This window comes from Oxyura jamaicensis, chromosome 1 (genome assembly GCF_011077185.1).
Source record: "Oxyura jamaicensis isolate SHBP4307 breed ruddy duck chromosome 1, BPBGC_Ojam_1.0, whole genome shotgun sequence".
Classification (NCBI taxonomy): domain Eukaryota; kingdom Metazoa; phylum Chordata; class Aves; order Anseriformes; family Anatidae; genus Oxyura; species Oxyura jamaicensis.
Genome location: NC_048893.1, coordinates 72,008,086 through 72,026,388, shown reverse-complemented (window position 1 = coordinate 72,026,388; position 18,303 = coordinate 72,008,086). Strand labels below are relative to the sequence as shown.

General features: G+C 37.8%; 1 long non-coding RNA gene across 1 annotated transcript; it reads left to right on the top strand.

Moving 5' to 3' along the window:
* Positions 1–8,000: 8,000 nt before the first annotated feature.
* LOC118179015 lies at positions 8,001–13,298 on the top strand. The gene is made up of 3 exons (XR_004756350.1): positions 8,001–8,510; positions 10,319–10,920; positions 13,014–13,298. It is a non-coding gene; the product is annotated as an uncharacterized LOC118179015 (long non-coding RNA).
* Positions 13,299–18,303: the final 5,005 nt, after the last annotated feature.

Sequence of the window (18,303 nt, the reverse complement as noted above, 5' to 3'; positions counted from 1 at the left end):
CACTGCTGTTTGCCTTTTTTTCGTTTTACACTTAACACATACCTGAAATCCTACCAAGAGTAAGGAAAAATACAAAGTGGTTTCAGAAAACTCAGTTTCTTAGTCTGACAGGGACTAGTTTAAGGGAGGTTCAGCAGTACAGAAATACAATACCTATTCCTTCCAATGCTTTAGCTACTTAGAGATGAAATACCACATACCTAAAATGACCATGCAGATAGAATAGGAGGTAAGCCTTTATTACTGAGGAAGTTTTTCAAAGCTTATGTTTTTCTCCAGGAAACAGAGCTACATGTAAAGGGACTAAGGTAATCCAAACACCTCTAAAGAATGAAAAATAAAGTGCAGTGATGAGGGACAAGACAAAAATGCAATGACTCTCAGGATTCCAAGCAACACCAGCAGTCATCTCACCAGCACCACCAGATCCTGTATTTTATGCAGAAATTCTCTCACCTTTCCATTTCTATTGCAGTCAGTTGAAGGTTTGCCTTTCACATCCAGTGATGCTGCTGTTTCAATCCTGCCCCATTTTTTCTATTTCTGTTAAAATTCACTGAATACAGATGGCACATAGATGAGAAATGGACTTGAAAAACTGTATTTGTGTGCTGAAAATGGGTATCAGCAGATACTTTGTATTATAGAATGTAAATAAATGACATCAACACAAACCACAATTTCTTTCTTGTTCTGCTTTAACAGGCGCCAGCCAAAGTCACCTTAAGATTCACTTGCTGAAGTATGTGCTATAGACAACTTCTGGTTCCATTTCAGGACCTTCATTTTCATTCTGCTGGCTTATAAATCTTGCATACTCAAGTCATGGAAGCAGCCTTCAAAAAGGGCTATATTACAACAGTCTGTATGAAGTTGGGTGTCTGTGTTATTTTCAGAGGATGCAGAGTTGGACTCTATCTCATCTCTTACCCTGAGCACCCATAAGCTTCCTAATATTCACAACAAGTTCTGCAAATGAGCCAAAACACTGTCAGCAGATACACACTCCAAACTGATACCTGCCAAAAAAAAAAAAAAAAAAAAAAAAAAAAAAAAAAAAAAAACTTTTTTTTTTTTTTCTAGCAATAGTGCATTTATTAGTATCAGAGGTCTACACAGAAACTTAAAAAGAACGACTACCTTATTTTTACCTTGTGGTCAGGGTAGTAGCCCTATCTTCCTTGTCTCTTCTGTAGGCCACCACCTGAAAAAAAAACAACCTTCCCTCCTTCCCTTTATTATGCTCAGCAGAGTATCCCACAACATTTTTGTTTCCATCCTTTCAGGTGTACATGGTTTGGGATTTCAAGGTAGTTTCTCCACTGATATTATTACTGGAAGCTATGTTAACTATATATTTTTTAAAAAAATCAATTTCAAATCTATTCCACAGGCAAACTCTGAGGAAAATCATGAAATTATTTGTGTCACTTGTTCATTCTATACATTTGCAGGCTGTTTCAAAAGATGAAAGCTTCAAATACGTCTTTCATTGTCAAACAGCACCACTGAATTTTATATGACTTTTGGTGACAAAAATGTTCAGTACAGATTGTGGACTGCAAATATGAGAAGTTGCTATAGGTCACAATTTCCAAAAAATGCTGGAGGTAGGGCCAACTTTTGAGGATATAATTTTCTAGGGAAAAAAACAAACAAACAAAAAAAAACACTCTGCAGGCATCCCTTTTAAAGTTTTGCTCTTTTCAGCTATTCCAACTTGAGCACTCAGAAACTGCATGACTCCAGAACAAACAGTTTTTAAAAGCCAGTGGGATTTTGATTTAGGGAATCTATCCAACCTAGGTAACAGACTACTAAGGCAGCTAGAGGGGGCAACATCATTCTCTCTCTTTTTTTTTTTTTTTTTGGACATTCTTCTGAAGGAACTAAAAAAAAAAAAAAAAAAGACATTTCATTCTTGTTTTCATTTCATGCCTTTTAAGTTATGAAAAGAAGAGACTACATAGAAGCTTTACCATTACCAGTAACAACCTTCCAACCTCCAGCACGGAATATCAATCACAGCTGTCTGGATATTGACCCATATTATATGTTGCATGCCCCAGTGTTACCTCAGGCAACACACAATCTGGCAGTTTTCTGGAGATGATCGTAGGAAAGAGATTCAGCCTAATGCTTGGCAGGATCTTAACTGTCCTTGTTCCTAGCAATCTCATGTAAGCTCAGAAATCTGCAGCCAGTCAGCACAGCAAGCATTTTTCCCTGTCTTATGAAGTGACTTAAGGTGTAAATTTTCCTATCAGGGAGGATGGGATGTACCCATTCAAGCAGAGTTGTTGTTCCTTTGATTTTTGCACCATGGCTGTTCTAACAGGCAGCCTGTCGTCATCAATAAATATGAAAGCCACTGTCATTAGAAGGATAAGTATTTTTTTCCAAACTTTCCCTGTTAGTTTGCATGAACGTTTTATGAATTTGCTAAAATGCAGTTTTGAGATCAGATTTGCCAAGTTACTTAGGAGGCCATTAGGGTTTTAAGTTAAGAAGTAGTTGAAACACTTAATTTACATAAAAAAGATGAAACGCCTAATCCATTTAGATATTTTCTAAATCTCCCTGGATATCTTTCTGCTCCTTTAGGCAACTAAGTGAGCCAATGTTGTTCCTTCTTTCCAAAATAGGTCCTAGCAGTAAGGCATAGGCTACTAGGCACCACCAATTTTTTTTAAAAAGAAGTCTTGATTTCTTTCCTGACTCTCCAGCACACAGTTTGTTCATTTAATTTTACAGGAAGTTGAATGACAGAGACCAAATAACTCTTCCAAGTCACACACTGAAGCAGTGCTGGAGCTGAGTACAAACCTGGCCCTCAAGTGCACGCGATGCCAGAGGCAGACGTGGAGTTTTCCCCGACATTTTTTGATAAGGAGTGAATCCAATAGAAAAATCCAGTTAAAATCAAAAATTATTCATGTGCAATATCCTGCTTCATTACTAAGGTGCTGTAATTACAAGTAGCACTGAATTCATACGCTGGTTGAACATTAATTTACTCTACTACAGTTCAGAAAAAAACATCAAGCTTCATTACAGTGAAAATTAATACCAAGTGGTCTGATTGCAACACATCTTTATTTATTACCCTCCCAGCTGCTTTTTAAAGGAGATTGGTTTACTACAAATGGGAAGTTTCTCTATTCTCACACTTGACGGAGGGGTTGCTTGCTATATCATATATTCTTTCTTTCAAGGTTTAAGACCACTTTCCACTGAATGCAAGTTCCCAAAAATAAAAACAACCTCCTCCCCAGCATCTGCATGGAACATGCCAACAAAATTCAAGATCAGAGGAATGGCATAAAATGAACTTCATACCTCTTTTTCCTAAGTAAGCATCTGGATAGCATCACTAATGACATACTGCCATTACAATATTCCCAATAAAGTACTGTTGTAGCTGAAGATTTCTTAAAGATCTAAGTAGATGACATTTTTTCGAAGTACATAGAAAAGCATGTTAAAGCAAAATAAAAGCCATTTATATTATAAGAATTTTATACACGAAGTAAGCATTGACAATTCAAAACCAAAGAAATATCAGTGCTGTGTTCTCTTAGTACTTTGGCACCTGGGGAGTCAATTCAAAGCTATATGCTGTAAACAATTTTTTCATTCATGTATAACATGGGGCTGTAAAATGTCCGCTGGATCAAACTGCAGCATAGCAGCAAATACTGAAAGCAGCATGTATTACTGGAAACAACAACAAAATGGACTTTGCTCTAAAATTCTCTTACTATTTCTAACGTAATAGCTTTCTGGTACAATGGATAGCATTAAGAAATTATTCCATTTTAGTTAAACAGCAAAGAAACAAAATTAGATTTTCTGGGTACATTCTGTTCATTTAAGGTATTCATTTTATGCACAAACATAAACAGCCCGATACAGAGATGATTTGTTGTCACTGAGGAGGATGCTTTGGCCCTGTTCTTAACACTCCACTCAAAGGATTTGAGTTGCATCTTCTTTGTATTTTTAAGGGCCACCACTATGTGCTCTTTTTCTCTTGAAAGGATTCTCAACAAAGCAGGAAATCCTCCAAATATACAGGAAAATCTAAAACAAAACAAAACAAAACAAAACAAACAACAAAAAAAAACTCTACATTAGTAGGGATATTTATTGCTATTATCCCTATCAAACACCAATTCAAACACTAAAAATAGTCTTTTCCTTGTTTAAGAAAATTGCTGAATAGGCTTCTGCAATCTTACTTGATTCTTCAGTTTGGAGGGAGGTTTTGAGGTGTTTTGTATACTTTTAAACCTCTTCTTGATTCTGCAGTCAAATTTTTCCCTGTATAATGGAGAGACAACAGACAGCTGTTATCACCTCTTGAAACACACTTGTGGCTTGCTCTTTAAAGGAACCTATACTAAATTGCATTCAAACATGAGTCAAAACCAGGCAATGAGCAACCCTGATGAAAATGCATTTGAACCACATGACCGTATTATGAAATAAGCTGGTTGTTGACCAAATCTGCAAAGATTTCCAAACGTTATACAGTGAGCAGAAACCTTATTTAACAAACTGGCACAAACACATTTTCTATGTGAAAGAGTGTACTTGAGTTCAGCAGCCTTATCTGCTGCCCAGCATCACATCCTACTCCAGAACCAAAGGACTAAGAAGAAAGCAAATAGCAACCTTGGAACATGTCTTGTGGGGAAATCTACAGTCTGAGCAGTTCTTTGCCACCATAATCATTGTTTCAAAACAAAAGCCCAAATATCTGAGAGGGAAGCAGATTCAGATGTTTGAGATATTCCAAATTCTATTGCATTTTGAAAAAGGAATAAAAAGGGAATATATGGCCATGTTCTGTGCTGAACGTGCCTGAAAGCCAAGGATTCTTCAGCCATTTTTATTCACAAAGATGAATTATTTGCTCAGGTGGTAAAAGAATTTTGGTATGGCAGATGACACAGAGGCATATTTTTCCATTTTATTTTGAACAGGACTGTTCATTTTATTTTGAACAGACTGAAAAATAGATTGTGGTTTGAAAAAATGACAATAAATTAACTCTTGATCAGAGAGACTGGAAAGAGCCCCAAAAATGATTAAATTAAACTTTTCCTTTCCCAAGGAAAAAAAAAAAAAAAAAAAAAAAAAAAAAAAAAAAAAAAAAAAAAGCTGCATTGGCTCAGACAAAAAGATTATTATAGGCAAATTTCCTGTAGTTTCCCTAGAATAACTAAAGAAAATTATCTGGATGATAATAAGGGTTTAGATTACATATTCTAAAATTCTTCACAAATTCGGACTACAGCACCTATGACCATACTTGCCAGCACTACTTCCTCAGTTCTGATGAGGCTGAATTCTGCACGGAGGTTCCCAGAACAGGACTATTACACCTTGGGAGAAGAACTGCTGCTGACCATTTTTCTGAGGTCTTGTAAGCATGTTTCAGTGCTTGTTATCATTATTTTAACAGATATGGTAAAGCCTCTGCATGACCAAGTATATGCTATTGTCTTACTGAAATGCTTTAGTAATCCAGGAAGAGTGACACTATGCATCTTAGGCAACCAAAGCTTTTTAGTGGGTTAACTATAGAGGTCATGTGAAAATTGTTCTTAACATGAAACAAGGATAATGTTTATATGTAGTAATAAGTTGCATTATGAAGATCTCCAGGTGGGCAGGTGGAAATGGCTCAAACAGAACTAGAACAGCGTTCCACACATTCACTTCAAGAAAACATGAGGTACTAAGGACAGGAATGCTTTGGAGGACTTTTCTAAGACTGGGGAAAATACTGCTAGCAATATGTCAGGCTGTAAAAGATGACAGAGAAAACATCAAGATGAGAAAAGTACCGAAATGGAAGGTATTTTTCCATGTGTACACACAAGCATAGACAGAACAACAGACTTGCCTTTCCTCAATGGGTATCTTATCACACAAGGCATTTTGGGGGGATTTTTTGCACTAATATATAGGGCAGCACAAAGTATAAAATCTAATCCCTAATTTATATTACTTTATCTATTCCAACATAACTTAAATTCACAGTAGTTATTTCTGTGTCCTATTTCAACACACCAGGTAGCAATTTGCTATCCCACAGATGTTCTGCAAGTTTGGCTTACACTGCGATGAAGCAGTAGCCTTCCTTGAAAAACAAAAGAAACTCTCACCTTAATGTAACCCATAACCTGGGAGAAGAAGTGCCCAATATTTGGAAAGCCATCATGAAATCCAAATGAAGGATTGGATAGTGATTGAATGTTGGTTGTTTTTGCCCCAATAAATTGTTTGTCAGGTGCAAGAAGGAATTTATCAATTTCAATGAAATCAATCACAGGATGTGGTTTGAGAAGAGAAGGCAGCAACAGCCAACAGCAAGAGGCAACAGCGCTACCTGCAAGTTTCTGGTTGTGAGATGAGTTCCAATAAAACTACAAGGATTGGTTTGAGGTAAAGTTTAGAGTAAGACAAGGTCTTCAATAACCTTCACCTTTTTTCTTAAACTGAATGTTACAGATACTAGATGAGTTGAGATTGAAGCCTTTTAGCTTTTGTAGGTGGCATTGTACAACTGACAGCCATTTAAATTTATGAGGATGCTTTTCTTTAGCTCAGAAAAAAAGGAGAATAGATCTGGGCTCAAAATAAATGCCACAATGACAAAGCAGATGTCCTAAAAAAATGGGACAGTAAGCAGTGGTGAAACAAGAGTGTTCTCTTTGTGCCTAAAGATCTTCATCAGTGCTGGTGGTTCCCTTCACACTGATGTGAACGAAGACATACCCTAGCCATACATACCATACAAAAGTACAAAATTTACCATGTCAGGCTCACTGTATGGTCCAGGAGAAGCTCTGCAAAATGAAACATGGAAAGCAGTAGGCAGAGCAGGCAGTTCTTTGAAATATGATGCATACAAAGAAGGAAATATTTACAGAAAAATGAAGATGTTTACAGGAAAATCTTGGAGATCCAGATGTGGGATGAGCTAAAGTTGAAAAAACTGTAATGGCAGAAATACTGCAGAGTGCATCAGAAAAAGTGCCAAGGAAAAAAAATGCTCCTTTTTAAAGCTGTCTCCATTAAGCTATTGAGTATAGATAGACGTGAACATAATGGGAGATCGGTCCCTGTACTAGAATGAGTGAGTGGTGGCTGCTTTCTGCTACTTCTTGTAACAGTAAAACTAAAACTGTGGTATGAAATAATAATAATAAATAGCATAGGAGACAGGGGAAGAGGAAAGGTAATTTTCTACTTCCTTCACCAAGAAAAAGTTAACAGCATATCCACAAGGAGTATGGGAAGATGGTCCAAAGTATTTTCCCCTGTAGGAAAAGTAGAAGAGTTCAGCTAATTGCTCAGCTATCTGTATTTTTTTTTAAGATGTGCATATTGTACCTTTAAAAATCATCCTTTACTACATAGAGGATTTACCCTTCATTTTTGGAGATGTTTTCTATAGCTTTGATCTAATTAAAATGTTTTTTTTTATTTTTTTTTTTTCTTCAGAAAAGGAAGGAAAGTTAAAGAAAGCCTCACTAAACCAAAAAATAAAGATCCACCTACATTAAGTATCATATTTCATGTCTGTATATACAAGTCACAATACCAGTACTAAAGTAAGTGAACTCCTATATTTCATAGCAGATCACACCTAAATATGAGTCTTCATGTAAGAAATAGTAATTTATAAAGAAGTCATCTTAGCCATTGTAATGTTTCCATTTATTGTATTTCTCAAACTGCTGCTTTTTTTCTGTTGGCCTTGAGTAGAATATATTTCCTAACTTTGAGAGATAATAAGTTTAAATAAACGTGTGTATATAATAGATTTATAACAGAAACTCCACCTTTATGCTTACCCTATATAACATACTGATAAAGACAAAATTGATTACTGAAAGAGTCACTAAGTTTCTAGGCCCATTCATAGCCTGCAGGTAATCTTTCCACCTTGGACAAATTGAGGCTAGAAGGGACCTTGGGAGAAAATGACTTCCTTCAGAGCCCTAAACAAAAGTGGAGCAGATCCCACCTGTCTGAGATGCAGGGACTTCGACCGAATCTCTTCAGCAAGGCTGGCGTCCACATCCAATCACAAAAGAACCTTTGAGCCATGAGATATTTTCCTCTCATCACAGCAAGAGAACCTTTGCTTCCTCATTTCTGTAGCTTAATATAACAAATGCCTCTTGAATTACAGAGAAAAAGTTTATCTACCTCCAGTTACAAACAAGGGATTTGTATTTTGCAGATCAGATGCTTTTCTTTCAACCCTAAAGGTAACTGCTGCCAGGCACAGCAGGCTTATGAAAAAAACCTTCACTGCCTGTGTAAAACAGTTACTTAAAATGAACATCCTGCCTTGGTTGGTCTCCAAGCAGCTAGAAACAACAGCAGCATTTTCTCTTTCACAAACTGCATGCAAATTGCACAAGATCTGAAGCACACTTCAGTGCTGTGACACCTCTGGGAGTGAAGAGAAAAACTTTGATGGCAAAGTAATTACTGCAGACTTCCAAGTTCGAAGGTGGGCACTTGGAAGTGCAACAGAAATCTTCCAGTGTCTCACAACTTTTGCTGTCCTTTGTCAAATGGTTATTGGCTCCTGTGGATGTGCTCATCTAAATGTTACTTACTGTACAAAATACCACTAAAATTGCAGGGTTTTTTTCCCCTTGCAAGTTTTGATAATGCAAGCACATGAAATTACTTGTGAACAATTTATCCTTGTCTGTTTAATTTTGGTTTAATTTTATCTGAGTTTGTTTTAATCTGAACATCTTTTTACCTCATGAAGGAAGAAAGCATGGATCACTACAGTCATTAAACCCCCAAAATAAGACAGCTGAAACAAAGTCAGCCTTTGAAAGAGCAGAGAGAAGAGCCCTTTGTCACCAACACGAGTGATGGAGCAGATTTGTCAAGCCTTCTTGCATTGCAAATACCTGCCGTTTGGCTTGCCTTCATCACCTGCTGCACATCAGCAAACAGCCCAACACTGAATGCTTGACTTTTTGAATGCTCTATTTTCCTGAGCACTAATACGATGCAATAAAATGATTGAAAAAATTGAACAAACTACCATGTAAAGAGAAAGAGTATAGCACAAACGTACCAAGCCCAACATGCCAGCTACATACTTTGTCTGCAGCATTTACTTTCTTCATGCAGCACCAAGAAACCCAGGTGGGAATGTCACCTTTTTCATATATGGTCTTTGCTGCATAAAAAATTGATAATCTTAGTACTGGCATTGCTGCAGAATTTTTAAGTAAATATGGCAGAGTTGATGTAAATAGTCTTGGCATGGTGAGCACTACCCAGTTTCTATTGCCAAAATTATTATGTAGCAAATAACCAAAGCATGTAGATGTTAAAAGGTAGCTAAATTAGCAAAGCATAAATGTGTTCTTGAGAACTGGAATTAATACATTTTGGTCTTGAATACATATACTGGGGACACATGAAAAACCAACAAGAGGCAGGCTCTTATTCTTGATGCCCTTTTCAATAAATTCTTGCAATGGCATTTAACAGGAGGTAACAGCAAGGGTTGCATTCTTCTGTCAGCAAACTTTGGTTTTGCCAGTGGAACAGATTGCAATTGACAGATGAGAAAAGTGATCCTTGTAACCATTATACATCTGAGTAATTCAATTTTCTGGTGATTCTTAATTTAGTACTTCAGTGGTTACCAGGCCAACATAGCACCTGCTAATTATATACCTGAAATTGCCTTTACATTAAAGAAGTAAGCCTTTGCCTTTGGGTTTATGAAGGCAGCTGACACAAAGGCAACAAGTGAGTCAGGAAAATGTCAAAATGACATCTGAGTCCGTAAGGATCAGAATATTATACCTGCCATTAAGTACCACATGCACCTTCCCTGCTCTGAGCAGCACAAAAAAAGAAAGGGGGGGGGGGGGGGGGGGAGGGAAGGGAAGGGAAGGGGAGGAAAGGGGAGGGGAGGGGAGGGAAGACACAAAATACAGCAGCAGGGACATAAGGACCACAATCATTAAGCTGTGGAAGAGAGAGATAGGAATAAACAAGGGGAATCATTATTTGTGCACTGCACAGTCAGGGTAGGATTGTTCTCTTTGGTCTTTGCTGAACCCTTTCTCAAGTTCCATTTTTAATGTCTCTGGTGTGAGGTTTTCTTCTGGAAGTGCATTCCAAGGGCTCAAAGATTCTGCTCTTAAAAACAGTCAAGTTGCCAGTCCAAACTGGGATCAGGATGGATGTAAACTTTGGATATTGTTTGTTCCTTGGCCTGGTATCTGATGCAAATAAATATTTAAAACAGTTTCCAGTTTGGTTTCCTGGATATCAACAACTGCACGAAGGATTTAACAGGTGATTAAGATGAGCAGTGTCTGATCTCATGTTAACTGCCTAAAGCCGGTTACTAAAGGTAAGTACTTACTAGACATATGTCTCACCGTCTACCACCCCTTTCTAACTCACTTCTTATTCAGCTACTGCAAAATCTCTATGTTTGTCTTCTCAGCATTCCTGGAGGGTCACTCGGACACCAGCCCATTAGATCAAAACAGGAGATCAAGCCCAGGACTGCAAAGTCCGACATCTGAAGTAGCAGAGAACATTTTTAGAGGAACTACATGCAATATTGGCTTTTCTTGGTTCTTTAAAAGATAAGCATTTTGAAAGGGTCTGCAGGACTAGGGGAGCTCTAAAGACAATTCAGATTCAAATTAAATAATAGCCTAGCTTTTAATGGAAATGATCATCAATCCCAATCTGGAAAACCCACAAAAGTGTAAGGCACCTGCCTTCTTTCTTTCTTTAGGTGCCACTTGCTCTGACATCCAGTTTTCCTGTTTCCTTACACGTGTGCTAAAGCAGGCACTGACATATTCAGGATGGAGACTGACAAATCCTTACAAGGTTGGAGAATAGCTAATTCCTCTGAACCCTCATCAGAGGATTTTTGAATCTTCATCAAATTTGTGCTCAAAGGCTGAGCACTTTGTGTTGGCTGGGACTCACTGCATTACTGTGGAAATGATTTAGAATACTCAGAAGCATTTTAACAGTCTGGTCATTTCTTCTCACTGTGAAATCACAAATCTGTAAGTCGTGTATCCTACTAATGAAAAGAAATGAGCACTGACTAAGTCACTTGTACATTTGCTATTCTCAGAATAGCTTATTGCAATTATTTAATACTGATAACAGTACTTCAGAAAGATTACATTTTACCATTAAATTCTCCCATTGCAATAGTTCCTTGAAAAGCTTATTTCAAAACAGAACTGTTAGCAATATTGCATTTTATTTTATTAGAATGTCTGCACTTATGAAAAATAGGTACTTCAGAATCTAAAAAAAAAACACGTCAGATCATCATAATATTCCAAAAATACACACCATACATGTGAGTACTGCCAGCAAAAATTTACTTCTTACAGCTGGCATGGTTCTCTTTACTGGGCTATTAAAAAATAATAATAAAAGCTGGTATACATAATGAAGAAGCAGAAGACATGGAAACAGTCAAACATCTGGAAGTAGATCCTGTGCCTACAGTCAATTTGTAGAAACATGAGTTGTAATGCAACTTTGGTACCTCAATGCAAAGGAATTATTCTTGAAACAAATTTGCATCGCCATTTAATCATGGGTGACAGGCTTCCCATGATAACAAGCTTCAGGCAATTTATGAAAGAAACTCAGCCTTTCAGCTTAAAAACATAACAAAGATAAGGAGGATTAGGAGCCAGAGGAGAATATTTCCCTCAATGGTGTTATATTGCACAGATAATTAAACCAAATAGATTTCTTTGTCTGCATCCACTAACATTAAAGGTTCACAGACAACCTTTCAGGCAATGATGCTTGATACAAGGCTGCTACATGCACATTTCAAGTAGAAGTGACCTGACTGTCAAAGCCATTAAATATTTATAACATTTGGAGGTGTTCCTGACTCAAAAGTTGCAATTGAGAGTTTTAGGATGCAAAAAAGACTTTCCACTAGAAGGCTCTGTACAGTCCTTATCAGAATGAAGATATTGGTATCTTCAGCTGAAAGAAAGGTCAAGAGCAGTGCAAATAACAGGTAAAATAAATAAAATAAAAATAAAAATAAACAACAACAACCAAAGCAGCAAAAATATAAGCATAGCTTTTTGCTGGATCACTGTTGTTAGGCAGATGGATGTGCATCTGTGCCCTTCCTGTGAGCATAAAAATAATCCAGGGGAAAACAAAACCAAAACCAAAAACATTTTACAGAACACAAAAAGCCTTACAACACAATGAGCAAGCCTTGAGAGAAAGTTATCTGTGAAAGGTCCTTAATAGTCATAAAGAGTTGCAGGGAAGAGCTTAAAAGAGCAGTCAGCTAAATCACCTGGTCACTACGGTATGTGCAAAGCTAGGAAATAAGCTTCTGTCTCAGCGTAACAAGTAAAATGGAGACAAGACCCAGTCTGCTACAAAATCTTGCGTTGAGAAGAACATACTTTACCAGATGATATTTTGCAGAACTTATTTACATGACCTAATGAGAAGTATTATGAGAAGTTTGCTGTTTCTTAATGTTCAGGCAAGGTACTCAGATCCCCACTTACAAGCATTGTGTATCTAAATGCAAGAATTTACATAAAAGGTGATTCTACTCACATAAAAATAAGTTCTACGTAAGACCTTTTACATAAAAATAATGGAAGCTGATAAATTACTTGATGTTTAAGGTTAAAATTGTATGCCTAGACTAAAAACTATTCATATAATTTCAAAATTAGATGCGCAACAATGTTTTGTTAACTGTACTATAGACAAGACTCATCTGTTGGAGAAAAGACAGTGTCTTTTTGAATTATCCACTTCACTTCTGAATGACCTTTACAAAACTCACTGACTGTGCTTACCTAATGCTATTTAATAAATGTTATTAATGCATGCAAGAAAAGCTGAGACATCACCACAGAACTGTGCAGCTGCAAACTTCTAAGGGAGTATTGCTTTTTCCTCAGCATGGTGATATCATCAGTTCTTCTGCATCAATGAACAGATGTTCAAGGTGTCATTTTAAAATAAAAATATTTTTTAAAATGAAGTATGGGCTATATTTTGGGGGGTTCTCCAGGATATAAGACAGGATATAAGACTACTGAACAGCTTGGTGCTGTGCATGAGTGCCAGGACAGTCTCCATTAAATCTGTTCTAGTTCTAATGCATGACCTTTTGCATGACAAAAGTGAGTCTGTTATTTTCTTGGTGCATTTGTTTTGAACAGCATAGTACAGTATACTACTGGTCTTCAACACGTTTGAGGTCTGAAGGGTCGTTTCCTTAACAAAAACCATTAAATTCAGACCACAGCATCACATGATTTTACCTTAAACCAGATACTGCATTCCACCAGAAGCATGCAGCTCCACCACTTCAATAAAATCTAGTACTACTGTTTTACTGCTTTTAGGAGCTCTGAATTCACTGATATAATGACATAACAGATGCCACCTAAAAACAAACAAGAGGATAGAGAAATGATGCAAATCTGGAGAAACAAATAGAGACAACAGTCTGTTCCACAGCAGAATATTGGCACAGTTAAGAAAGTTCACAAAAACAGTATCTGTAAGTCAAGCAACTTAGAGCTTAAGTGTCTATGTACAAGTCAGCTGGGATGGCTTTATCCACATGGGTTGTACCTTCCTGTTTTCAAGTACTGCTTTGCGAGGAGATACTTAGTAATGGAGAGTTGCCTCTTGTCTTTCTTATTACAACAGCATTTCCCCTATTTTTCTATTTCCTGCCCCCTTGCTTTTCCCCCTCAAAAAACACATTCAAAACATTCAAACACATGTGCATTCAAAACATATTATTGCAGAAAGAAATCACTCGATTTTAAAAGCAAAACACTGTTTCTATAACAATTTTAAGCAGCCCACAAAGCATTATTATATAGCTGACCAAAATGACGGGATTATTAATAGAAAACACATGTATTCAGTTTGTCCAAAACAGTTTTTCATCCCCAAATTTGTCACAAACCAGTAACGTGGAGGAAAAGGTTAAAAGAGAAAAACACTTTCAGGTTCCACAGTGAAGCGAGGTTATCACCAAGATATCTCACGGATCAAATTTTTCAGCATGTTCATACAACATTTTGAAGACAGGATGAACACTGTGGTTACTACAGGTGGCTAATGTTACTGGACTTGTTCAGGATCCTCTGAACCAAAACAGATAACATAAGGTTATGCATAGATATCACAAGAGTAAGCCACCTGGTGAAAAAACAGCAGATTAAATTAATTTAGAAATTAGTGGTGGGAAATATTACATTTATTATATACACAATAACTGACTAGGACCAAGGTCTTCGTGATTGTGGATAGTTTTCCCTGAACTTAACCTCAACTCTCAGAAACAGAAAAATGAGTTGTCAGGGATGAAACAGCTTCCTTATATCACTGTTTTTATCCATTGTGCTTCCACATCTCAACCACATCTTCTCTATGTGATGAGCCCATCTCAGACATCTGGAAACATTGCAGAAGTGGTGACACATGATCAGAGAAGTGCTCTAAGATCTTTGAAGAAAGAAAGAGCAAATGTATTAGAGCATCTCAGCATGGAAAAGAAATTACTAAAAGGACATTAGATAAGAGTATCTGTACATTGTGCATGGTGAGGATAATAGTTACCACTCTGTGTTTCTGACAGTGCAGGAACTTCAGGAAACCAGGCTAAATCTTCAGATAACAGTTTTAAAGTTAGACTTAGGAAATACTCTAAAATTTTGAAACTCCCTGCAAATTATGTTGCAAAGGGCAGGTGGTATTATGCAGATGTATTGAGGATGTATGCCAGTTGTTGTCAAAGAGAAAGGAAAGCACTTCAGGAAGTCCCTAAATTGCTGACTGACCGAAGCTCAAGAGTTTGCATAGGAAAGTATTGCTCTGTTATCCAAAGCATCTCGTTTTGACTCCTGTCGGATGGAAGGTGCAAAGGTCTTTGACCTATCCCAGTATATCAGCTCATTTGTTTCTGCTCAAGAGCAAAATATTCTGGAGTTCTACTTTGTCTTCAGTGATAATACAACATTTATTACTGAATCTAAAATTACGGAGTCATAACATTTAAGGTTCATTAACTATTGTCATTTTTCAACAAAATGGTCTTCTACTGCATGATTTTTAGGCAGCTGTGTTCATTTGGTTTAAAACTTGCCTGCAATGCCCATTAGGCTGCTTCCTGAAAAGATAACCAGCTAGAATTTTCCCACCTTTTTTCACCAGCAGAATTATCTTACTGGAATCTTTTATGCTTGGACTTTGGCAGTCAGAAGATTCACTTGGTCAGAAGATTCACTATGACGTGTGTATACACAAAAGGTTTTACTGCATCCTCACAGACAGCACAGGAGTTAGCATGCATATTACTGATATTTTTTCTTGGAGGTATAGTATCAACAACTTTCTAAGCACATTTTAAATACAGTATGTAAGTTGTTTTAGAAACATACATTAATATGCTATAGTCAAGATCTTCAAAACTGAAAACAGACAAAAAACCTATTCATTGGCACTCTAAGGATAAACAAAAAATCAGAATATGTAATTACACACAGAAATATGGATAGCACGATTTTTTGAAAGCATCATTAAAGAGAGCCTTAACAGCCCTTCCAGTATGACTGGAAGGCAATTGGGGCAATTATTCTTCAGACAGCTCAGGATGTAGATAAATGCTTTAATATCAGTATGGATAAAACTGGTTATTTTGAAATGCATAATGTGAGAATAGGGGGTAGGAGACTTAAGAGATGGTGTATTTCATAGGTACCTTCCTACAGCTGGGCCTAATAAAGTGCTGTTGCAGTAGACAGCAGCTGATTACTGTGGACAAAATGTTTTGGAATAATTCTCTGTAACTGTCATTGCTAATATGACTAACGAGGCCATGAGCTTCAGCTGATACTCATGAGTGCTACAGAAGCAGCAGCTGCAGCCAAAGCTTCTGGGTCAAGGGCAGCTGGCCAAGTTCATCAGAAGCTGATGGAGCTTCCTCAGGCACACAGCCTTGTGGCTCCCTTTTCCTTGCCCATATCTGATGGAGGCAGGCACCCTCAAATTTCCCAGTGAGTTCCCAGGAACTCCCCTATGGTCCTAGACCTTGTCCACAAAAAGATCCAGAATTTGTATGAAGTATTATGGCCAGTTCTGAGACCCCCAGTACAAGAGAGACATGGACATACTGGAGACAATACAACAAAGGGCCATAAAGATGATGAAGGGACTGGAGCACCTCTCCTATGAGGAGAAGCTGAGAAAAGAGGACGCTCAGGGTGTGAGCTCATTAGTGTGTATAAATACCTGAAATGAGGCTGTAAAGAGGATGGAGCCAGGCTCTTGTCAGGGGTGCCTAGTGCCAGGACAAGAGGCAGTGGGCACAAACTGGCAGACAGGAGGTTCCCTCTGAACATCAGGAAGCCCTTCCATGCTGTGTGGGTGATGGAGCACTGGCACAGGCAGCCCAGATAGGTTGTGGCGTCTCCTCCTTGGAGATCTTCAGAAGCCACCAGGACGTGGTCCTGGGCAGCCTGCTCTGGGTGGCCCTGCTGGAGCATGGGGCTGGGCCAAATGGCCTCCAAAAGGCCTTTCCAGCCTTAGCCCTTCTGTGTGATTCTGCAGTTCTGTAGTCATTGGTGTGGTCCTGAGCATCTTTTCTTTATTACACCATACCAGCTGGTGACATTCCAGTGGGCATTCCAGATTACTTGTTGGCAGTAACATCAGTTAATTACTCTTACTGTTACTAATCACTTTTGAGTGCAAAATTCTGTAGTTTGGCCAAGTCGTGAACCTCACCTAACTCAAAATTTAAGAAGACATGAACTACATGCAGACAAATACCAATGGTGAATGCCACTCACAGGCACAGACTCTTAGGAAATCAGCGTAACACCTGGGTGCAAACACAAAACAACTATATTCCTTACTAGTAGACTTTGGTCACCCTTTATGGGAGTTTGGAGATCCTTACTAAGACTTTCAGTTATTCAAGAATAATGTATAGAAAAAAGTTTTAAATATATGGGTTGGAGTGTATGTTGGTTGTTTAACAGAAAGCTTATTGCTGAACTAGTTATGATGAAATATATAATATTAAATCTTGTTATCCTGTACCAGCAATACAAGGGATGCATGTGGAGTGTTCAGTGGGATGCACTGAGCATCCAATTAACAAGACTCACTCATGAGCATTCTCTCTCTGATGCATATTATTAGTATGCCATCTTTAATCAGAAATGTGCATTTTACAGAAATGCCTTCTGTTGCATTCTTTGTTTTCGAGAGAAGCCTTGTGCAGGATAAAATCTGCAATGATGCATAAATGAAACTGAAAAAGTCTGAGAGAAAGCCCTCAAATCATATTGTAACTTCATATCATGACATAAATTTTCTCTAAGTGTTGTATAGACACAGAGTGTTTATTAAAAACCCTGATTTATTGGGATGTTTTGAATACAGTAAGACTCACATGGAGAACCTCCTGAATAAACCCATTTGCTGTCTGGATGACAACAAGAGTCCTGGGGGTCTTGGGCTGGGACAGTCTCCTTGACCTGCTGTTCTGCCAAATCCTCATATACAGCAGTCCCCTGGTCCTCCCAGGATTAGTACTCAACACACTGAGGCATGGAGATAATACCTACGAACAGTCCTGTGCAGGGGCTGTCTGCAGGGAATCTCCCAGACTGGAATGCCCACACAGAACACTCCTGTAACAATTAGTCAAACTTGGTGGCTATGAAGCCAGCTAGGTGTTCAGTCAACTTCTGTAACTTTCCAGCTTACAGTGGGTTGAAAAAAGTGACTTTAAGGTTAGGCCAGACACAAATGCTATGTCTCACTGGAAACCTCATTTTCACAGAAGCAATCTGCTCTGTCTAAACCTGATTATGACAAGACAACAGCTATTAATACCTTCATATATCAAGAATGTCTCACTGGATCAAAACAGCTTTCAAGGGCTTTCAGAGCATAATGTCAGAGATGATGTTTCACATATAAATTTCTTGAAATTAAAGATATAGTTAAGGTGAAAGCTGATACCTTCATCAGCCAATAAGGATCAGCTTTGTATGCATAAGTCTGTACCTTTATCCTGGAAATGTAAAATCAACAGGTCTACTTTTAAACTGAGAGAAGTGTCATTCGTCTGGCTTGAATTCCCTCCCTGTTATATTCCGATGCGTTTACTCTTCTCCTTACTATGACAATGCAGTACAGATTTGTATAGGTATACAA